We start from the raw sequence: 24,098 nt of genomic DNA, 5'->3' as shown, positions 1-24,098 counted from the left end.
CGCCTCTCCGAAATACCACCCTCCGGCCCCTGCGACCAACGACATCCCTGCCGGCGAGCCCGGGACGCGCATGCGCACATGACAGAAGTGATACAAAAATGACCGAAATGGACCTTAGAATTTCTTATGGGAAATAACATGGGATTTTGACCAAAAGTGGGCCAGAACTCTCATAGCCTATCTACTACTTAAATAGAGATTTCAGACCAGTGGGAAATGCTAGGAGTCAAATAGGCGCAAATTATAAGCACGCAGGGGGCGCCACAGCGCTAATAAGTAGCAGTAAAGTTGGGGATGGTTCCATTCATGGATCCGTTGAGTATCAGTGCCACTGGTTTATACTCCACAAGTTGCGGGCGAAGGAATGAAAGCACAAGGTCAGATAGGTATTGTGGGCGAATTTAACCTTTAATTATAGTTTTTTAATCGTGACACTTAATTTATTGTTAATATAACACAAATGATATCTACAGCTACACATATAACTAAATAATAAACTGTACAATATTTAGTAATAGGTACCTACATTTAGTTTGGAAAGCACAAGAAAGATGGAGGAATAATTGAAATTACTCTTCTGTCACAATCCCCAGCTTTTGTTCTGATTGTCGTGTCTACGTCAAGTATTTTATGAAGTATTATTATATTTTTACTGTTGGTTACAATATTGATCGTATTATTCAGCTTTGTCCTTTTTTTTTACAGCAATGTTGAATTTGTATAGACAGTATACAGACAGACAGACAGATATGCAGACACAATCGACTCCTTGCAGTTCTTAATAAGCGCCCCGACGTAATGTCTTTTAGACAAAACATTGGTGTGAAAAATTGTGGTAAAAAAATAGTACAAAATTATCAAAAAATAATAGCAGCATCAGAAAGTGAATCTTGCGTTGTAGCTTTGAATATAAAATTAGGAAGAAGTCCAAGCCTGTACTTTCGCGTGGGTCTCTAAAAGTACCTTGAGCGATAGATGGAGCCACAAAATGAACGTGAAAAGTACCTTTGGATTTATATACGCGCTTTCCGAAGGCAGTCACTGCTCTTCCTTCTTACAGCGCGTTTTATATGTAGGACAAAGATAGCCTGAAGTCTCCCACTTGCACTCGTTGATTTGTTACCGTACTCTTATGTTGATAGTAGGCGCGCGTACATAATTGAAAACGCTGCAAATACCAATTTAGACACAGAAAATTTCATAGAACAAAAATTGTAGACAATTAAATTTACTATAAAAAAGTCCGTGACGGCATATATCTATCTTTAATCGTTTAGCTTTACCAACCTTTTAAAGTTGTACCTAGTGTCCTCGTTGGTTTCAATAATATCTTTGAACGCTTATCATATATTAATGGTTAGAGATACATATATGCTGTCGCGGACTTTTTTGTAGGAAATTAAATTCTCTACAATTTATGTTTTATGAGTTTTTCTGTACGAAGTTTCGTTTTCACGGCGTTTGAAAGTAAATGTGGGTACCTTTCGTTTTGTGACTGAATCTTAAATTCAAAGGTTGTGAGAAATTTTATGGTACGATTCAATGTTTTCTTACCACTATTTTATTTCTCTATTCGATAGGGTTTTGTGTGCTATTAAGTTTTATAAGGAGTCTCCTGTGCCTAAACCCCCTAATTTTTAGGTTATTCAATATTTTTCACAAAACAATAATGAATTACATGTTTAATGTTTATAAACAGGATCGAGTAAGCCATGATAATAGAAATAGAAACCAATAGAATTCCAGTAAGCAAGTGTCACAAGTAAATTATCTGCTCCAATTAATGTGCTCCCTATTTCGTAGTAAAATAAGATTAATTAAAAAGGCGAATTTCGAACTAGTCTTTTTAAAAATCTTATTTTACTAGGAAATAATGAGTACACTTGCAGCAAACAATTAATTTATGGCACTTGTTTACTATTTGGCATTCTTTGGTTTTTTTATTATCACGGTTTACTCCTGTTTATAAACATGTAATTTATTAATGTGCAACTGCGTAGTGAAAAATATTGAATAACTTAAAAACTACGGGGTTCAGACACAGGATATCCCTTCTAAGAATTGAAGAGCGCACAACAGACCATCGAATAGAGAAACAAAATAGTGGTAGTTCCATTTGAATAAAAATAGTTATAGCACTTTGAAATCTAGAAATTTTACAATTTTTGTGTGTTGCCTTTTATTCGAATTAAAATTATTGATTTCTATTTCTTACCTTTAAAATCAAGGTCGCTACGATTTATCAAAGTGGGGTTGGTTTATAGAGAATTATTCGAAAAAAAATTAATAATTTGGCCTGCAGAAGTTAAAAAATGACATCGAATTAGCTAAAAATAAACATACTGTTCCATTTAAAAAAATCAGCTGTGTATTGACACCGTAAACATGAGACACTCTGTACATTCAAAAATAATTTCTGTATATGCATAACATTCTATAGTTGACATTTGCACAAAAGATTTTTTGCTATTTTTTACCAGGTATGAACTAGAAAAGACCGACGCAGTGTTATAGGACCCTGTATAATTGTTATAAAACGTAAAAAAAGAAAGAAAGAATGGGAAAATTTCGTCTTTTTTGCATTTGACTTCAATTATCTCGTTATCTATTGCTCTGAGAGAAAATGAAGAGAAATAAATTTGATTAGAATCGAATTTTCTATAAGATACAGTTGGTATGGAACATTCATTTTCAAAAGTTATTGCTTTTTTATGGAAAGATATAAAAAAAGTAATCCCGAAAATTAACAATCTGTTACTAATCAAAATTCATTCTATCTTTTATATTATCCGTAGCTTGATAACGGAACAATACGGCAACCGATCACCCGATCACCGTAGATATCATAGTCATTGATTAATTAAAAATACAAATTAAAAAAATCCATGCTTTGTCTTTCAAGGTGGGTGACTCCCAGATTCTCCCCCAATTATTTCCGCTAGTGGAACCCTAAGCAAACCGTTTCCAACAATTGTCCCGATGATTCTTGCAAATCGACGGACTGTCAAATTTTTTTTTGGAAAATCCGAAGACTTTTGCTAGTTAACAAATGGAATAATTTCCGAAATATAACAAGAAATCTCCATAATAGGCGAACAGAAACCTCTCGGAAAATGTACCTAATATTAAAAAAAAATACGTCGAAATCCGTCCGTCAATTTGCAGAAATCATCGAGACAACATTAGGAAAAGGTTGCTTTGGGGTTCCACCATCTGTACAAAAATTTAGAACGTTATGAGACTTATCCAATTTGTTTGTTTATTTAATCAATGACTATAATACCTACCTACGGTGATCGGGTTTGTCGTATTGTTTTGTTATCAAAAGAAGGGACCAAATATGAATGATGAATTTTACTCAGTGATAACAGATTGTTAATTTTCGGAAATGCGTTTTTTTTATATTTCTCCATAAAAACAATAACAATTAAGAATGAACGTTCCACACTAAATGTATGGTCTCCATAGACAATTCGATTCTAAACAAATTTACTTGAATACCTCACCGGAAAAAAAAATGGAAAAGTTCATAAAAAATATCACTTCTCTTCATTTTTTCACTCGGGGCGATAGTTAACGTCAGTCAAATGCGAAAAAAAACATTTTCCCATTTTTTTTCTTCATTTTTTCTGTATAACAATATATTTCGGGAGTTTCCGGCCAGGGGATTATGATTTTCAGATTCAGCGGATTTTTTTACATAGAGTACATTTGGTTTTGTTGAGTGAAATGACATCCAGCCCAAACCATACTTTTGATGAATTATAGGGCTTTGCTTCACGCCCTTCTGATAGTGTATTATTAGTATGGGTAAAAATATCTGTGTAAAAAATATAGCAAACGAGCTCTTGGGTATGGCTATAGTATGTGCAAAACCAAATTGAACCTGGTGTTAGATTTGCCCTAAGACAGTTTGAAAGATCGTGTGACAATATCCAAGGACTGGAAAAAATTTTTCACAGCATTTTTTCTTTTTTTTTCTTTTGTTTTTTTTACCAACTTAACATATATTCTTTATATTCTTTATGTTTTCGAATAGTTTTTTTATTAACAATACATGAACATTGTTATTGGGGTAACCTGTTATGTTCATAAATAAATAAGTTGGCACTGCGCATGCGCAAAACCAAATTTTGAAAATGGCGTTACATTTGCTTTTATTCCAAGTGCATACGTAGGTATCAAATGTAATTTAAATACATTTCTAAATTTAAAAAAGTTTGCAATTCGGTTCATATATGGCCGAGATACCAAAAGAGCACTATGCATTTTGAATCGATTAGGCTCACCTTTTGCCATTGCGTATTATATTGCTAAAGCTATGCCCATATTGAATTTGATGCAATTCACTTCATAACTCACGTAGATGTCAAAAGGGCCTTCCTTATTATACTCGCAAGGAGCTCGATAATATGTGAATTGCACTAATAATAAAAATAAAAATAAGAACATCGTTTTTTTCATTTCCCATTTTCGCATATTTCCCTTGCGCTTTGAGCAGAATGGCAAAAAAATAACGACAGTTTCAATTTTTACAACGCTTCGATCATCCCAACCGGAACCCCCAAAAGCACCTGAAATTATAACAACATGTAGGTCAAGGGTTCGAGTCGTACCTACGCCAGATTCTTTTTTAACTAAAAAGTTTATTAAAAGTTCAAAATTAAGATGTGCGTACATTTTTTTACAAACGCTGAGAAAACAAAAAGAGATACAAAAAAAAGTTATAAAAGATAAATTGTAGAGAATTTAATTTCCTACAAAAAAGTCCGCGATGGCATATATGTATCTTCAACCCTTAATATATGATAAGCAATCAAAGATACTATGAATGCCAACGCAATCAAGATGTGCAACTTTAAATGGTTGATATGGCTAAACGATTAAAGATAGATATATGCCGTCGCGGACTTTTTTATAGTAAATTTAATTGTCTACAATTTTTGTTCTATGAAATTTTTTGTATCCCAATTGGTATCGGCAGCGTTTTCATTTAAAGTGCGCGCGACTAGTATACGTACCAACAAAAGATTACAGTATTGAAATCTTCAGTGCAAACGCAATTCGGAGCATAATTATTCGCTCTAAAACCGATTATATTATTATAAAAGTGGGAGAGGTACACCTTACCTCTCCTGCGATTGTCACGGATCCACAAGTTCCCATTAGGCTAGACTTCTTCCTAATTTTATACCTAATTTTATATTCAAAGGTTGTAGGTACTCTAACTTCATGGAGCTTTTCGAGTATACTAACTGTAACTGCAAAAATAGTATAAACTGAAGACATTTAGTTAATAATCAAACATTAAATATATTGTTATTATGCTTTACTAACAAAAAATCAGCTACTAAGGTACAATAAATAAAAAATAAATATAATTTGTACATTCGCTAGATATTATAATATCCATCATTTTTTCCCAACAACTGCTGCGATTCCGGCGTAGCCTTGAACAACCGGTAAAACTTTTTCTGCGGCCTTCAGTACCCGTTTTCCTGCTTTTTCCTAAAAATACGCAACTTAAAAGTGAAAGACGAAAAAGGAATTTATTGAATTTTACTTACAAGTTTTTTCCAACCTTTCCACCTCGCATCTGCATTGTTTACAAAAACAGACAAGAGAAACAATGCGCATACAAAAATTACGGAAATCTTCATGTCTAATTTACGAAATCCGCGATATGTGAGGAACTCGACTGGTGAAGATGCAAAGGTCGATCGGAATTTATACATCTTCGAAGTGCGTGTAGTGAACTCGGGGAAGTAACTTCCGAGTAGTTATTTTGTTGTAATGTCCATAATGCGGATGATAGTTGAAGAAAAGGATTCCCCGTTCGACGGGCGCTTCTTTAAGTTAATCTTAAATAATTAAACGCGCACGAAAATCTAATAGCTGGAAACGACACACAAAAAGAACCGAATCCAAGGACAGATTAATGGGGGGACAATTATAGATCTGATGATCTCATATTCTCATATTCATCCTTTGGTAATTATTAAAACTGTTTATGTTCGTGTCCCAATTTTGCAGTATGAGCAGTGAGTATTGGTGCAAGTTTGGTTGATTTGACGTCATGGCCCCCCCTCGGATATCTTGATGCACCAGGGCGTTGATGGTGATTGAGGTGCCATATTATCATGAAATCATTTTCTTTAATTCGATGAAAAAGTAATCGACGCAGAATTTAGAGCTCTTTTCTATGCAAATTATGTACTGAACTTTTCTCTTACCAGTCCGATTTGCCCTTTTTCATGTAAAAACTAAATTGAGACGGTTAGTGCGGCCAGGGTCGTAGCCAGATTGATTTATAAGAGCGGGTCAATAAATCTACAGAGCGGGCGGGCGAAATAATGATTTGCTGTGTCCCGCGGTAATATCACCCCCTGTAAAAACTCATTTTTCTTGGAAAATACATATCGCATATGATATTTCGTTTAACTGCTTTCATAAATAAGAAAGTTGCCATTGCGCATGCGCAAAACCAAATTTTGCAACTGGTGTTAGATTTGTCTTAGTTATGCCAAATGCCTATTTATAAAATTTCATTTAAATACCTTCATAACTAAGAAAGTTGGCATTGCGCATGCGCAAAACAAAAATTTGAAAATGCCGTTAATTTTACTTATATTCGTAGTGTTTACATATAAAGTTTCATTTAAATATCTTCATAAATAAAAAAGGTAGCATCGCACATACGTTAAACCAAATTTTTGACACTGCGCATGCACAAAACCAAAAAATATGGGTATGCACGGAATCCTTGGACCAAGCCTTTTCAAATGAGTCTTATATCGCCAAAATCGGGGCAGTGGTTTAGAAGGAGTACTTGTGACGGACAGACGGGCGAACGGACGGACGGACGGACGTCAAACTGCAGTCAATAGCGATTTTTCACTTTGAGGAAAATACGCTAAGAATATGCACATTTTCAAATGCTGTTCAGCCGTTCATTTTTCTCCTAAGAACACGTGTGCCAACTTTAATTACCTTCGGTTCAGTGGTTTGGCACAAAATGAGTGCACACAGGTGGACTGACGATCATTGAGATCTGGGTTTCTATAGAGATCCAAAACGCACACATCCTTCTCTTATACTACGGGTTCAAGTGGTAAAACTGATAACAATCTATGTATACCATTTATGCACCTACACAATAGACCTTACTCATTTCATAATAGAAAACAAACTATTTCGGAAAAGTGTTTATTACAAAAGTTTCTTTTCAATGATTGTTGCATACTCTGCTGTTTTCAAAATAAGTATACGGAGTTCGGTTAAAAACTTATCAGACCTAACCGCGTTTTTTAAATGGATTCAATTCGAAAAGAATAAAAAGAAGTGTTTAAAAAATGGTGTAAAATTTTTTTTGTTGTTGTTTTATTATAAGAATCTTTTTAATCTTTTTTGAATTTCTTTGAAGCGATTGAATCTTTTTTTTTAATATCATCCCTGTTGTGCTATAGTTTTGAAGAGAATTTAGTATTTTGTCTGTTTAGATTAAAATATACAGTGTGTTGCATTTAAAAAATGAGGTTAGGTCCGATATCTTTTTTTTCTTGACCTCGTAAACTTACTTTGAAAATGGTAGATTATAAAACAATATTTGTAATAAACACATTTCGGATTACTTAATAAACAAAGAAATTATAGACTTTTATATAAAAATCAAAAAATGCCAATTGGAATTAGAAGAAGAAGAGTTTATCTCAACAAAATACATCGGAATTGCAAGGTCAATTTTAAATCATCCAATTTTAATAGGTGACATAATTCCGAATACTAAGCACCTTCCTGTTCCTCTATATTTGATCATGACGCAATATATATTAGGCAACTTTCAAGAGCGGGCAAAGTGGGTCCCAAAGAGCGGGCAGCCCGCTCTTGCCCCCCTATGGCCACGGCCCTGGGTGCGATCTATTTCACACAAAAAAAGATGGAATCTCATTCTTGCACCAACATAATTATGCCGGTACCTAGTAGCGTTATGAAAATAATTGGTTGATAAAGTTATGTCGTTTGTACAAGGTGTTCAAACAGTCAATGTAGAAAAACAAGCAAACGACACGTCCGGTTTTTCACTAACACATGACCCTACCTACTATCTTCTAAAAAACACAGGTGAGGCGATGATACTATTTAAGTAAAAACGTTTGTCAATAGCATAAATTAATTTTTCACTAAAAAAAGAACAGCTCCTTTGACTTAACCCAAATTGATCTATAAACAATTCCCAATTTTTCTCAGGAATTTGAACAAGGCAAGTTTCAACTTATTCACTAACAGTCCTTCTTTTTAATAAATGGAAGTAAAAAGGTTTTCGCCCTAAGGTGAGTAACTCAGCACATTTTTCCTCCATTTATCAGTATTTTCCAGAAGGCCATAGCTATTTGCGTTACGTATTTCTTTATCAGAAGTATCCGCGAATCAGAGTTATCTCAATAAATAAAAAAAAAAATGAACATTGCGCAGTCTGCGCATGTGCACATTAATCGTCGCGATTTTTATTGGTTGAGGTGCCAGAGCTTAAGCTACCGAACACAAAAAGAACGGACAAAATACGTTCAAAACTGTGGGAGCAGTTAAGGCCTCGGACGGACGGACGGAGGAAGTAATAGCGCCTTGTTGGGCGTTTGCGAATTACTCACCACCGACCGAATGGTCTTGGGGGAGGGCGGTAATCCCCCCATTTGCCCCTCGTGGGACCGTCGAGCGGAGGTTCTACAACAAAACTCGACCATGACGTTTGCTTAGGCCTATCGGCCACGGAATATCACGGCCCTCTTTACGAAAACCAGCCTACCTACCGTAGTAGGAGAAGTAACAACGAATATACTGTACAATAATTTATTTACGTTTATAATAAATTAACAAAACTACAACTAAAATCTGAATTCACCTTCCACACCAATCTGACCTTGTGGTTTCATGCCTTCCCCCGCAATACCTTTCACTCCAAGATTAATTCCGCCCTGTGGGGTAGAAACTAGTGGCACTGACGCTCCGAGGGATCCTTGAATGGGACCACCACCAACTTTACTAGCCCCTATGTGCGCTGTGGCGCCCCCTACGTGCTTATAATTTGCACCGATTTCATTTATCGCTGGTCCCACGGGCTTCAAATCTCTGTTCAAGAAACGATCGTGGTGACCTTGTACATCCAGTCTATGCGTAGGTGTATCGAAGATATTGACCTTTCCATATAACGAGCTCGTGCCGCCAACTCCCGGTTGTACAGAAGCCCGTGCTCCGGCAAATCCATCGTTCGGTAGCTTGAAGTGTGCACCTCCACCAACCTCCACCGGACCTAATCTTCGGCCATCGTAACTACTTGATAGTGATCCCCATGCCGGGCCATACTTGTAACCGCCCATGCCACCGATTCCACCGCTCGGCAAAAAACCACCACCTCCGAAGAATTGCGCCATACTTTGCGAAACAAGCGCAATTGCCAAAATTAACTTGAAAACTTGTTTAACCATTGTATATGTTTTCTTTCAGACTACCAGATTCTAATGTTCTGATGAATGTTACCACCTTATTTATATGCGATGGATCTGCTGTTAATTCCCGCCAGGGAATCCTTGTGAGAGGGTATTTACACTATGATAATAAAATAATTGCACTCGTAATTTTCATGAGTAACCTTTGACTTTAGCGGTTTCCTTATCAGTCTTATCTGGAGACATTTTTTGTGGAGCAGCTTTAATTGCTTGCCAATACATTTTATTATAAGGTTGGTGTTTTTGCAATCCGATGTTGAGCCCTTCCCAAGTTACCAACTTTCTTTGTGCCAAATTGAGTAGGGACCCAAATTTAACTGAAAGAGAGGAGTGTGATTTTTAAGGGACTTGTGTGTCATACTTTCCTTGAGGAAGTGCGTATTATATACATGCAATATGCTATTGAATAAATAGAATACAAACGACTAGTACCTGCTAAGAGTAAAAAAAAATACTCGTAGGCTATACCTGTAATTACCATTAATAAAACACGGAAAAACTAATTTGATACTACGTAACCATAATATCTTTGCAACATTGAAATTTTTTGACCCCCGCCAACAGATATACCTAAATAGTAAATTTTGCTCCATAACTTTTTACCCTACTACGGACGGGAAACAATTAATAGTGACCAACCGGAAAAATTTACTGTGTCAAATAACGGAATTAAGCTTTTGTAATTCATATTTTAAATAAGTGGTAATTTAACATTCAAATTGCGCCCTTCCTATAGGCCAAATTCAAAACCACGTGGATGACCAAGTCTTAACTTTCATGGTCTTGTTGCGCTGTGTACTCTTCCGCTAAAGCATAAGACGATTTACAACAATACAACGGCGCCATTACTCCCTAAAGTTGTAATATCTACTTTGGAACTACTAAGAACAAAATCCAAAGTATGGTTACGCTTGATTCGCCATGTAGGTATGTAGCGCGTTTTCTCATAAAAGAAAAATGAAAAAGTAAGTAACTCAAATCATTGACCACACAAAGTGAGCATAATAAAGCCATTACCTAAAGGAAATTCCTCTAATAGGCTCAATTTTCACATTCATACATACGTACTAAAAGAACACCGTTTAAAGGTAAGTACATGGTCATAAGGCTAATAATAAAAGTTGCTAGAAGTAAATCTTCAGAAAAGAATCTTTATCGCTAAGATGATGAAACCTCCAAGGTCAAAGATTACAACTTCGTACAGCGATAACTTTATGGTGTTCGTAAAAACCCTTCACTAGAATCCCCTGGCGGGAATTAACTAACGACTCAATACCTCCATATAAATACCCGCGAGCATTACCACCCTTCATCAGAACGACAGCATCTCGTATAGATCCAGTCCAAACAAAAAAAACTCAAACAATGGTTAAGCACATCTTAAAGTTAGTCTTCGTGGTTGTGTGTGTGCAGCAAAGTATGGCGCAGTTTTTCGGAGGTTTCCAACCCAGCGATGGAATCAGTGGAATGGGCGGTTACAAGTATGGTCCGGCATGGGGATCGCTATCAGGTAGTTACGATGGGCGAAGACTAGGTCCGGTGGATGTTGGCGGAGGTGCACACGTCAACCTACCAAACGATGGATTTGCCGGAGCACGGGCTTCTGTACAAGCGGGAGTTGGCGGCACGAGCTCGTTATATGGAAAGGTCAATATCTTCGATACACCTACGCATAGACTGGATGTACAAGGTCACCACGATCGTTTCTTGAACAGAGATTTGAAGCCCGTGGGACCAGCAATAAATGAAATCGGTGCAAATTATAAGCACGTAGGGGGCGCCACAGCGCACATAGGGGCTAGTAAAGTTGGTGGTGGTCCCATTCAAGGATCCCTCGGAGCTTCAGTCCCACTAGTTTCCACTCCGCAAGTTAGAATTAACCTTGGGGTGCAGGGTGCTGCGGGTCAAGGAATGAAACCACAAGGCCAAATAGGTGTTGTGGGTGAAATCAAATTTTAGTTGAAATCTTTGACACTTAATTTATTGTTAATATAATAATTATATGTACATATACGATATCTGTATACCTAAGTATGTAATAAATTATACAATATTTAGTAGCAAGGTTGTTTTCTTGATTTAGTAGTAGTTGGTGTTGTAATTTTAAAGAGAAAATCACTGGGGCAAACAAAATTCATCTCTAATCGTTTGGTGGCAAGGGGGCGTTTCTCGAATTATGTCGATTTCTTTAATGCGCCATAACTTTCTTATTATTAAAGATAATGAATTTTGGCAAAATCTTTCTTAGGACACTTTTTTATGTAGAATCCATCGCGATTCCCAGTTTTTAATACAAGTTTTTGTTTTACGACCCTAAACTACATTTTTTTGAAAAAACCGTAAAAATTTTTATATTTGTATTAAATATTAACATTCGCAATATTGCTTTTTATACATTAAAATATTTTTACTGCAGACATCTAGGTTTTCGTGGCAAACAAAAGATAACAGGATTGTTTAAAATGACAATTTCTTGGCTATTTGGAAATTCTTATTCGTTCCAAAAATTTTTTATTTCAAATAAGGCACAAAAAACAAAGGGCGTGAAAACTCATGTGAATAAAACAAAGTCATAATAGGTATAGTATATAAATAAATAAATAATGTAGATAATCAAGAAATTGTCGTTTTGATCAATTCTACCATCTTTCGTTCACCATGGAAACCAAGATGTCTGCAATAAAAATAATTTAATGCATAAAATGCAATCTAAGTGCTCTAAGAAAGATTTTGTCAAACTTAAATACCTATCTTTAATAATAAAAAAGTTATTGAAGAAATCGACCAAATTCGAGAAACGCCACCTAGCGGCCAAACGATTAGAGATAGCTGAATTCTGTTTGCGCAGTGATTTACTCTTTAAAATTGAGCTCCAGACACCTAGGTCCGTTTCTTTCTATCTCTTAAAATAAAGGGCATTTCCATAAGAAAGTGTCCAACTTGGAACACCCTGTATATACGGACATTTGTTAAAAAGCACTTTTTTGGACTCCTGACACCTTGAAATGTAAAGATCCGGTGAAATTTTAAAATCGCTTTATTGGTGAGGTTAAAATGTGCGCCCTGACTGGCTTCCCTGTTTCGGTATAAATGCCGGATGTTTTGTCACATGCTGTTAAATCAAGTTGTTTATTTTTTTGGGTAAGTTTGCATTTCAAAAAAATTTAAAAATATCTCGCGTTTGCTAGAGGTCGGTGGTAGCTACGGACTGGTAGGCCGGTCTCGGCAGCCTCTGGGGTCAACTCAATTGGAGAAACGGTAACTCCAAGAATTCTACGGGTTCAGCAGATGGCGGCGGCCACTTCCGCAAAACTAAAATAAAATTACGGTCGGGAGCGAAAGCAATAAAGCACAAATCGGCGAATGCGGTGGAAAGCAAATTCATAATTTCGGTACCTACAAAACTTGACGGTGAAAAATGCAAAACCAGAAAAGTACAAGCAGTACAAATTTACAGTAATTAGAAATGGCAAAAGATTAAACTACGGTACGTTTTGGCAAAAATGTACTCAATAAATTAAGTTGCTTACCAAAAGAATAAAAAATGACGGCAAAATGACGGTCATTACAAACAGCAAAAGATGCCCACAAAATTCAGTATTTACCTTATAAGGGGATCTGAATTTTAGAGAAGTGGAATAGGGAATTTCCGCCGTATTCGGTACTAAAGCGGTGCAAATTAGTTGGGTTTTTAAATAATTACTCGGCCTGTAATTGTCGGAAAAATATAAGATGGACATCGGCATCCCCCGTCTTTTTAGGGCGCTCATTTTGAGATAACTTTAAACGCCGCCTGCCGGATTTTTCTACAACTAATTAAAACGGCATTCATGTATTCATGCTTACTCAATTAAGCCGCATTCAAACTTCAATAATTACTCATTAATCCAATCAGTACCTAGTCTAATTGGAATTTTCCGGCGCAACAACTGTTGGCGTTATCTACGCCCCGGCATGTCTGTAAACCTGATAACGTGTAAGCAACTCGATTTGGGATAAAGTACGTACCTACCTTTTATTGTCGCCTATTTGAAAAAATCAATTCGCCCTACACTTTATCCTAAGGGACAGTTACATGAAAATGTGCATAGCGTAATCAAATTGGCCCTTCCATATGCAAATAAAAATAATGTTTGTATATACCCACTAGTTTCCGCAATAATCGACCGTCTCAACACAAAATGACTACCCTGTATACTGAGTACAGAATCGGATATATAATAATATTGCATATTTTCCTCAATATGCTATTTACGTTATCAGTTCTAAAGGAAGCGTGATTGAAACGGGTAGTCCCTTTCTCCATAAAAAGTGTTAATGGGTATGTAACGAAAAACGCCGGGCATGTGTGTGGATTACCTATCGGTCGAAAGGAGTTCCCCTGGTTAAATATCCGTAGCCCATACATGTGTATAAAATCCAATGCATCCGATCCAAACCCATCAGTTTTTTCTTTCATCTTGTGCAAACAACGAAGTGACAAACGCTCAACCTTTTGTTTAATATGAAATTCTCCGTTGTTTTTGTATTAGTACTGGTGGTTATGTCCGCATTTGTAAACAATGCAGAAGCCAAATGGAAGGGATGGAAAAAAATTGTAAGTATGCTCTAACTTTAAATGGGCATTAGATTAATTTTTGGTGTCTTATAGGAAGAAGCTGGGAAAAGGGTATTTAACGCAGCAGAAAAGGTTTTACCTGTCGCCCAGGGCTACGTTGGAGTCGCGGCAGCCGTAGGAAAAAAGTAATTTATTAATTACACCAAATGCTTTCTTATTTATTACCTATATTTGTATTTGTTATTTATTCAATGTTTCTACCACTTTTCTGTAAATAAACCTATTTAAAACAAAAGAACAATACTTAATCGCATTTACTTAGTGAAATTCATAGGTATATATCATAAGAAATTGTAAAGATCTCACACCTCCAAATATTGCATATTTCAGATCAAGCGAAATAGCTTAGTAAATGGTTGGGCTATAAGCTGTCGACGTTTATTCTTGGTAGATGATTAATGGGGAGAAGGCTCTTTACACATAAACTTTTAAAGGCCGCCTGGCATATACATTCAAAATCCTCTAACACTCCATTCTGCAGATATTTGCACTGAAAGCTTTGACATCACCAATAGATATTGCTGGAAATTAATGTGAAAATTACAAAACTGCGATTTAATCTTAACACACAAAAGGAACATGGTACAAAAACACAAACAACAAGTATCCAATCAAAAGGTATCCGTACACAGTTCACAAAAATTAAAATTTCCAGTTAACACAAATGACGCTTTAGCTTTAGACTAACGACATCGGGTAATCGCAGCATCTTCTCTTCGGGTGGGCAAAGACGTTCTTCACAAAAAACTTTAAGACAATCCTCCAGCCGGTAAGGCAAAAAAAACTTCGGCGTTGTGCAATGCAACTCGTAAGAAGTGAATAAATTTTCAATGAATAATAGATATATTACGCACCGAGTGCGAAAAAGAATTTTAATCGGGAGATTTTCCATAACGGGGGCGTTTAAGTATGCAGTTCTGTAGGAAACATCTGATATGAATCCCAAGTTGACTAGTAAACATGTTAGCAGTAAGCATTTCAGGGCGTGGATGACCAAGAAGAATTGTAAATAAAGGTTAGTCATATTTGTTTAGTTCGCCAATTTCAATAGATACTTTTGAGATCCATTGTCATAAATAAATATTAATCTGTTGCATATGTAGAACTAAAATGTTAAATAGGGATCTTAAAGGGTTCAAATCAGCTTAAAAAATGTTGTATTTTCAATGTATTTTGCAATTAAAACAACGCACTGGAATTGGTGTCGCTCCTAGTTCATTTTTTCCTTGGAATCAAAAAGGAATCCCAAAAACTTTATATCGAATTAAGATGTGGTAAAGATGCATTCTTAAACAACATTTAATATTTTCTGATTTTCCTCCATATACATTTATATAGCCTTTCGGTGTTATTATTTTGCTGAAAAGTGAAAAGGAAAAAACTATTTCTACCACATTTTCAGATTACAGAAAGGGAGATCTTTCACTATGCAAGGGGAGTTATTAGGAGGTAAAGTTTTGAGTAAAGAATAATAAGTGGTAGCCGATGGCATTTGACTAATTTTTTAATGACACAGTTTTCTTGTTGCAATTTCCCGTTTTACAAAAACAAAGGAAACTGTCAAAATTATTTGCAGAAAAGCCTTCGCTGCAAGAATAGGATAGGGAAAAACTGAAAAATCACCCCGTTCGTAAACCACGCTAGGGGATGGCGCCCAAATGCCGCATACTCCACATCATGTAGCCATGTCTCTAAAGCTCGTACCTACCCGTACACTCCTCGTCCTTCTACAAGCGATCTTTACGGGCCCTTATTTGCTGCCAGCTAGCCAGCCAGCCAAATTGAAATTAAAGCTACCTTTTTACAAATAAATTTACAAAAATGAGCTGAAAAGTAATAATATACAGGGTGAGATTTTTTTAATAAGTAGTATGGGGATTTTAGAAATTATAAGAGGTAGGTAATAATAATCGGAAAAAAATTTGCAGTTTTATGTGTTTAACTCAGAACACCCTTTTTTCCCAACAATGACCATGATTAGCTAGATGTTATTAATAATATTAATATATATTGAAGTCGTATCTTTCAAACTTTCGCCATACTGTTTATTAAAAAAAGATAAAAGATGATTAATACGAAATAGTACATTATATATCAAGGTAGAGAAGTCCACTATTATTGCCTGAGCACCAAGATTACATCTCGAGGCGCTTGCGCCGAGGGGTGTAAGGTGCGAAGGCAATAATAGACTTCTCTACCGTGGTATATATACTATTTTTTTCACTACTAGCACTTGAAATCCTCTAAATTAACATATTATATTGATAAGAGAGTTAACGGTTGGACAGAATTGTTTGTTTCTTAATTTAACATGTCAATCAAGTACGTGGAAGTACAAGTCAAACAGGCCGTATTTTGTTCTGTCATTGAGATATTTTCAAAGAGTAATTTCGTTCGAATTTTTTCAAAATGTGATAATTTTAGGTATGTAATTTCTCTGGAAATTGCGAATGGTGGCAATTATTCGTTTTAGAGAACTTGTCTAAACGTTCATTGAGCGAAATTTCGGGTTGTGTTTTCTAAAAGTGACAGCGTGACAGTTCTCATTATTGACTACTAGTTAATAATAAAAAATTATTAACCACTTTGAACAAATGCCGAGAAAGCCTACTTTACAAGTGGAAAAAAGGTTAATAATCATGTCATCAGACGCTAGTAGTGAAAAAAAAAATTGTTTATGGACAAATTGATAATGAAACAATTTGTTACACATAAGTCATAAATCGTATGTTTCTTCGAAACCCACAATCTGTAAATTATTTGCTAGCTTGCATCACCCAATCCATTACGCAGTTTATGTTGTAGGTAGGTGATCAATTCTCATTCATTGTAAAGAAAGCGAAATCAAGTGGGGGAATCCCTTTCTTCATATATTTTTGTATGTAGCGAGAAATAGCCGACATTTATGCGGATTATCGGGTTAGAAGTAGTTCCCCAGGTTCATCATCCCCTTCTATTTAGCGTATAAATTAACATCAAGTTTTTTCAAATGCATTCGTCTTTGCTCTGGTTTCATTCGACAAGTAACTCGCTCAACACTTCTTCATGAAATTCAGCGTTTTTGTATTCGCGTTGGTGGTTTTGTCTGCATTTGTAAATAATGCAGAAGCGAAATGGAAAGGTTGGAAAAAAATTGTAAGTAGAAGATTTAGCATTATTGCATACAATACTCTTACTTCTTGATTCCATAGGAAGAAGCTGGGAAAAGGGTGCTTAAGGCTGCCGAAAAGGTTTTACCTGTCGCTCAAGGCTATGTAGGAGTAGCAGCAGCTGTAGGAAAAAAGTAATTGATCAAATTATTGCACTAAAGATTGTCTTATTTATGTATTTTTATTGATAATATTTTTTGTAAATAAACTACAAAACAGAAGAATTAGGTCCAAAGATTAAATATAAAGTGTAAAGATCTAATAAAATTAAATTTCAAAGAGGTACCAAACAAGTAGAACGTTCATCAATGAGGTACGGGTATCATTCTAGTTAAAATGCACTGACACACCCTTTCACAATCATCATTATTCGACAATTATTTTTGGATTTTATTTACCCTCATTTCCTGGCCCAAAAGGAGTGAACCGCGAACCCTTGTAGCTTTAAGCTTGAAGGATTTTTTGTTAAATGTACAAATTTGCCGGTATAGGAAATTTTATACGTGTACCATTTCATAATGAAAGAGAACAGAACTAATATTCGAGAAATAATGTGCTTTAAGATAAGAAGCAAGGGTTCAAGCAGATAAGAGCCGAAACGTTACAGTGTTGCTGGCTTTAAAATCCGTCGCAACACAGCATTAGAAGGGCAATCTTATGCCTAAAAATCCGAGTAAATGCTGGTTTTGCAGCGGGTTCGCTCCAAAATTTTCAATCGTCGAGGTACCTACATAAGAGAAAACCCGATGGGACATACTTAAACCTTGGAAGAGAATCTACGACGGTCAAACGGGACATTTTTTCGATCGCGTATTGATTTCTTAGCCGAACCTTCGGTGCGAACTGTAAATGCTGAGATTTATAGATCGCGTAAAACGAAATCAAGGCGAATATTGTGATTTTCTACGCTATTTTTGAGATCGTGGAGTGGGAGAATCGTTGGCCTCGCAACCAAAGACGCTGCCGCCATTTTTAACGAGTTTAACGAATACGGGGGCCTTCTAAACTCCCTAAGAGTTACCATCGGAAGTAAAACTAATTATACGTGGCTGGTTTTGTGCAGAAAGAGAAGTTCATTACGTGAAAGAGGCGATCGGACGGCTGATATAATTTGTTTATACGTGGTTCTCATAACATTACAAACAAAACGGCTACCGGTAAAAAGGTTAAAGACAATTAATTCAATCTTCTGCTTGCTGATAAAACATTATAACCCCAAGTTACAAGGGCAATCTTTTTACATTTGCACATTGTGGAACATCGGTTACTGTTGATAACTCAATTAACAATTAATTAAATCAAAGTAAACTTGCAGCACGGTTTATTCATGGATCAAATTACGTCAACCATCTTTCGAAATTAATTTGCAAGAAGTAACCCAATTCAACTGGTAATACAAGAGGTCTGGTCGTGTTGCCTAATATGTCCCCCCCCCACCCAATTTTCCAAATTGCTGCTCAATCCAAGTTTGAGAAAATTCGAAGGCATAGACAAAAACAATTTTTCTTTGAATTTTTATGTATTGTATAAAAAATGAATCGATCGTTTTTGGGGATTTTGTATAAGGAATGTGCATTTGAAGTCATTCTGAAGAGGCCGATTTACACGGGTTTATCCCATGAACAAACTTGTGTATTTTTATAAATGATAAGCGCACCCAGACCGAAAACATTGGTGATTTCTTTTTGTCATGAATTGTAAAATTCTAATTTAATGCCGTAGCGATCGTTTCTATAGAAACGGAATTGTCATATGTTCTGAACGTCATTTTAAATCGTGCATTTGAAATAAGAATGACAGATGTCATTAGAAAGCACAATCATTTGTTTCATTTTATCTACCCAAGCAGATAAAGTGATCACTGTATCTACCCCCCACGGTTAAAGATCGACTTAGCCTACTCATTCAAACCTATTAAAATGTCATTTTAACATATGATATAAAATAAAGGTTTATTATTGAGCCAGCCGTGGTAATAAATTGTAATGGATTAATTACTGTTACAGAAACATTTTTGCCAGTGCCATAGAAATTAAATTTTATTTTAGGAGCGCAGAGTGTCAACCCGAGTTCAACCCCTGTAAGTGTAACTACCCAGGTACAATACCTATGCAGTATGTATATGTTTGTATGTTTCGTTTGCTATGTCTGGATTGAAGTATTTGTATATTTTGTTTGAAATGCATGATGTTAAAATGTTGTATAGGAAGGTATGTATTTAGACGGATATTGTGTAGTGTTGTCTTTTAGCATGTAAGTTACACTTTGTGTAAACGATGCAGGGCTGTCATCTGGTAATTTAAACAGTTCATGAGAATTGATGATTTGATAAGCAATGCTGCTATTTCAAGTTGCTCTCAGGTTTCAAACAAAAATTAAAAAAATATAGTATCGAGTACTTAACAAATCTTTTTTTGCAATGCATTTAATATAGGTATTATTGGCCACAGCCTTGCCAGTGCTTCTAGATAAGTAATTACATATTTTACTTAGTACAGAAACGCACCAGGAACACGGGTACTCTAGGTAGAACATGTTCTTCATCTTACTTCGGGATGATATACCCACATTTAAGCAAAATCGTTATTAATTCAACAATTTCGTCTGAGGAAAGGCAAGACACATTGTCTTGATGCATATGAACTAAATTTTGTTTTTCCCCTTGGTTTGCAATTTTTGGGAAATTTCGTTCTGCACTACCTGGATGCATAGCACCATACTTGGTATTAATGGCAAAATAACTGGGTTAAACATAATGAACTGCGGTACTTCAAATATCTAGGGACTTCTTTTCTTTCTATTGTTTTGTTAGAAAAACCTCTCAAGTCATTTTTTTTCTGCTAATTGGTACCTAAGCCAATTATTCAGCTTTTGTAAATCCAAACATTGTTTCTCTACAGTAATTATGTGGCTCTTTAGGGCTCCCTTCATCATTTGATTAAAAAACAGACTTTTTGCTGCTTGTCCCGTCTCTAGTTATTTTGTTTGTTTTATAGCATATGGTAAATTGACATTTTGATAGGATTGAATGAGTAGGCTGAAGTCGCTCTTTAACCGTGAGGGACGCCGCAGCACAATATAAAATGACGTTCAGAACATATGACAATGTTGTTTCTATGGAAACCATCACAACGGCAGAACCTATAAGTTTGCTATTTTTTACGTTAAATTCGGAATTGTCAGAAGCTTTACAATGGTTTATATGGCCTCTGCTATAAAATAAAGTTTTGTATTGTACGTGGTATTGATTCGCCACTTTTTAGCGCAATGTATTAAACAATAAATATTGTTTTGTGTACATTTATTGACAAAAATCTTGCCCCTTGCTTAAATTCACTTTTGTCCTTCCCATCTTCGCGGCAAGAACAAGACTGGATTAAGTACAAGCGAGACAAGAACAAAACATTAAATTAATATTTGTTTGTTAAAAGTTAATGATAATATTAAAGAACTTGTAATTTATTTATAGACAAATTGATAACTATTGCAAAGATATAATTCGTTACAGATAAGTGTATTTTTCTTCGTCACACCCGTAGTATTCGGTAGTTTTTATACTTATCCAATACGCAGTGGTATGTTGCCGGTCAATTCCCAATCATTGTAAAGAAAGTGCGAATGAAACGGGTAATCCCTTTCTCCATACATTACAAGTTGGAACGTATATCGAGAAATTGCCGGCATTTACGCGGATTATCGGGTCAGAAGTAGTTCCCCGCGGGTTCATCATCCGCATCTGTTTAGTGTATAAATTGAGATAAATCTTCTCTAAATTCATCAGTCCTTGCTCTCGTTCCATTCGACAAGAAGCGTCGCTCAACACATTCTTCCAACATGAAATTCAGCGTTATTTTTGTATTCGCCTTGCTGGTCTTGTCTGCATTTGTAAACAATGCGGAAGCCAAATGGAAGGGGTGGAAAAAAATTGTAAGTATGATTTACCATTAAATAATTCTCTACCTACAATCAATGCTCTATGTTTCGAAATTCGTTTAATTAATTTTTGTTTTCCTTATAGGAAGCAGCAGGGAAAAGGGTATTTAAGGCCGCAGAAAAAGTATTACCTGTCGCTCAAGGCTACCTTGGAGTCGCAGCAGCCATAGGAAAAAAGTAGTATGCTACGTTGTACCAAAGATTATTTTATTTATTGATTAATTTATACTTAGATGTTATTTTTTGTAAATAAACCGATTGTAAACTACACTTCGCCATTGAATTTATTAGTTTCAAGTGCCATTTTCATAGAATCTGCAGAATTTTGTAAGAGAAAAGGAGGTGTCGACCTTAGTGACTGCTGTTTTAACTTTTAAGTTGCGACATGGAAGATTACAAGATAAACCTTGGAGTTAGAAGCTTTTTTCTTGGACCCACTGTTGAGGGAGAATTATTTCACTTTTTAGACGAGAATAGAACATATGACTCATGATGATGTACCACTAGTGCCATATTCGTAGGAAGTAGGTATTATTCGAAGTTCATTTGAACAACCAATGGAATTAAGACAAAATCATACAAAAAGTGCTGGTTTCTTGGCAACAGAATGTGGCGAGTTCATTGGTTGCCAATCACTCGATTCCCGAGAGCACTGATTCTTGCCATAATAATAGTGATTAGAAACCAAGTGTTTTGTTCTGGCAAGAGATATCAAAGCGCAATGTATAGAAATCGTTATTCTTATACCAATATCGCTGATACACGTCGTAAAGGGACTAAGTAAAATTACCCCCGACTAAAGAATTGAAGCTTCAATTCGAAAAAAAAACGTTCCAATTTACATTTTATCGCGCACTGAAAGCTCATAAACTTATATCTTAAGTAAGCATAAATGCTTCATGAACGTGTTCAATATCTGTATAACACTGACTCAAATAGGACGTATATATTTCAAGAGCGCATTTTGACATTCCTTCTGCGAGTTTACCGCAGTAGTCCTGCAGGGGTAGTCGAAGGTGTGGACGTATACTACATGAACCTATACATATACATGGGCGTGCATATTTGATAGAAATCCTTGGCAAGTCGTCGCCGCTGCCACCGGGGTCCCATAACTCATATCGAAAACGCGTATATCAAACGCGGACGAAATAATTTTTTCCACTAGCACTTTTTTCTGGTTTATGTACTTTTTTATTCGGAATTTTATTATGCGGTTAATTGGAGTTGTATATTGGGCCAATCAATTACAGGACTAAAACACAATTAGTACCGATAGGATATAATGTATGTGGAGGCCAAGAAAAATGACATCTTTTTGTTTACTTTTCATAATAAAATCTGCATACGATATTACTATTAAAAAGCTTGTATGTTTATTCTTTATACCTCGTAAAAAAAAATAAGCCTTTTGTGCAAATGTCAGCTTGCGCCTGCGCCTTGATAGTACGTACATTGTACAGGGTGTCTCATTTTTACAGTGCAAATAAATTGGTTTTTTTATAAATAAAACACCCTGTACATTTTTAGTTGTTTTGATGTCATTTATTAACGTCTGAAAGTTAGTCACTTTTTGATTTTAATTTCGCATAAGGCAAGCCTCACTTTGATGAATCGTAGTGACATTTTAATAATCAGAAAGTTTTATTGATACAGGGTGCTCGCAACGGAATTGTAAAATTTCAGAACTTCAAAGTGATATAACTATTTTTTAAACGAAACTATACCGCCATTTTAGTTTGCTATAATATTAATTATTGTGTTCTTTTCAATTTCTGTGTCTAGGCCCTGTAGTTTTGAGGATATGCATTATACAATGTTCTTCACAAAAGTACCTACGCATTAATTCATTACATGCTTATGCAACGTAGTAGGCCCTGATAATAAAAAAATAACAAAAGAATGCCAGAACGTTTTGTTATTTTTTTATTATCACGGCCTACTCTGTATTTAATTAATTGATTAATTAATTGGTAGGTACTTTTGTAAACAATATCGAGTAACATATACACTACAGGGTTTAGACACAGAAAATCTCTTATAAAAACGGACTTTTAAATTCAAGATTTTACTCTGTAACACTAAATCCAACGTTCTAGTTAGCAAAGTGTTACCCTTTACTCGGATTAATATATTAATGCTCAAATTTATTTTTTAACACCAAAAACAGGGTCTCTACGATTCATTAAAGTAACGCCCGCTTATAAGGAAAAAATTAATAAGATGGCACCATTGACAAAAAACAAAAAGTGAATAGCTTTCAATATAGAGTTTAAAAAATGACAGAAACAACTAAAATCGTACAAGGTGTTCTATTAAAATATACAGGGTGTTATATGACCGCACGTAAATAAAATTGGGTGATAGAGGGGATCAAGACAATCACTTTTTCCAAATAAACCGAGGGTCCAACGTGTTTCGTTTGGGAGCCACCCCAAAAAAAAGTGGTGAAATTTGCATTTCTTCTTTAATTTTCATCTCAGCAACCATAAAGGTTACAAAGATGGGTGGCACGTCTTTGAATAGGTTGTTGGGTATGCCTATCCGATTTTGAAGAAATTGTTTCAAAATTCCTACCACGAAAAGGCGCACCCCTACTTGGGGGGTTATCTATAGAAGAATGGTCCAGGTTGTAACGTCGGGTTGTTTCGTTGAATGGGTGACTGACGGAATGGTCTTAGTGTGTTAGAAGTAGTTGGTACCATTGGTATAGAGGAAATATCACTTTTGCTTTTGTCGTTAAAAGGATAGGTTCTGATTTTCGAGAGGTGATTTATTTATTTATTTATGTCCCTCTCTTGTTCTGGGCCCTCAACAGGCTTTCGCCCAATTACAGAGTGACCCGCATAAAGCTTTTTAGAGGTGTCCCTGCAGAAGGTCTTAACTTGTTCTATA

General features: G+C 35.7%; 5 long non-coding RNA genes across 5 annotated transcripts; 4 read left to right on the top strand and 1 right to left on the bottom strand.

The window, feature by feature from the left end:
• Positions 1 to 193: 193 nt before the first annotated feature.
• On the top strand, positions 194 to 5,387 carry LOC116174879. Its single transcript, XR_004146188.1, has 2 exons — positions 194 to 894; positions 5,213 to 5,387. It is a non-coding gene; the product is annotated as an uncharacterized LOC116174879 (long non-coding RNA).
• LOC116174880 lies at positions 5,294 to 5,833 on the bottom strand. The gene is made up of 2 exons (XR_004146189.1): positions 5,568 to 5,833; positions 5,294 to 5,508 (listed from the first exon to the last, which is right to left on the bottom strand). It is a non-coding gene; the product is annotated as an uncharacterized LOC116174880 (long non-coding RNA).
• A 6,884-nt stretch (positions 5,834 to 12,717) lies between these two features.
• Positions 12,718 to 14,240, top strand: LOC116174439. Its single transcript, XR_004146132.1, has 2 exons — positions 12,718 to 14,100; positions 14,155 to 14,240. It is a non-coding gene; the product is annotated as an uncharacterized LOC116174439 (long non-coding RNA).
• Positions 14,241 to 16,929: 2,689 nt separating this feature from the next.
• Positions 16,930 to 17,494, top strand: LOC116172962. The gene is made up of 2 exons (XR_004145812.1): positions 16,930 to 17,256; positions 17,313 to 17,494. It is a non-coding gene; the product is annotated as an uncharacterized LOC116172962 (long non-coding RNA).
• Positions 17,495 to 21,033: 3,539 nt separating this feature from the next.
• Positions 21,034 to 21,473, top strand: LOC116174253. The gene is made up of 2 exons (XR_004146071.1): positions 21,034 to 21,197; positions 21,289 to 21,473. It is a non-coding gene; the product is annotated as an uncharacterized LOC116174253 (long non-coding RNA).
• Positions 21,474 to 24,098: the final 2,625 nt, after the last annotated feature.

Source organism: Photinus pyralis, unplaced genomic scaffold (genome assembly GCF_008802855.1).
Source record: "Photinus pyralis isolate 1611_PpyrPB1 unplaced genomic scaffold, Ppyr1.3 Ppyr1.4_LG6, whole genome shotgun sequence".
NCBI lineage: Eukaryota > Metazoa > Arthropoda > Insecta > Coleoptera > Lampyridae > Photinus > Photinus pyralis.
This window is presented reverse-complemented; position numbering and strand designations above follow the sequence as displayed.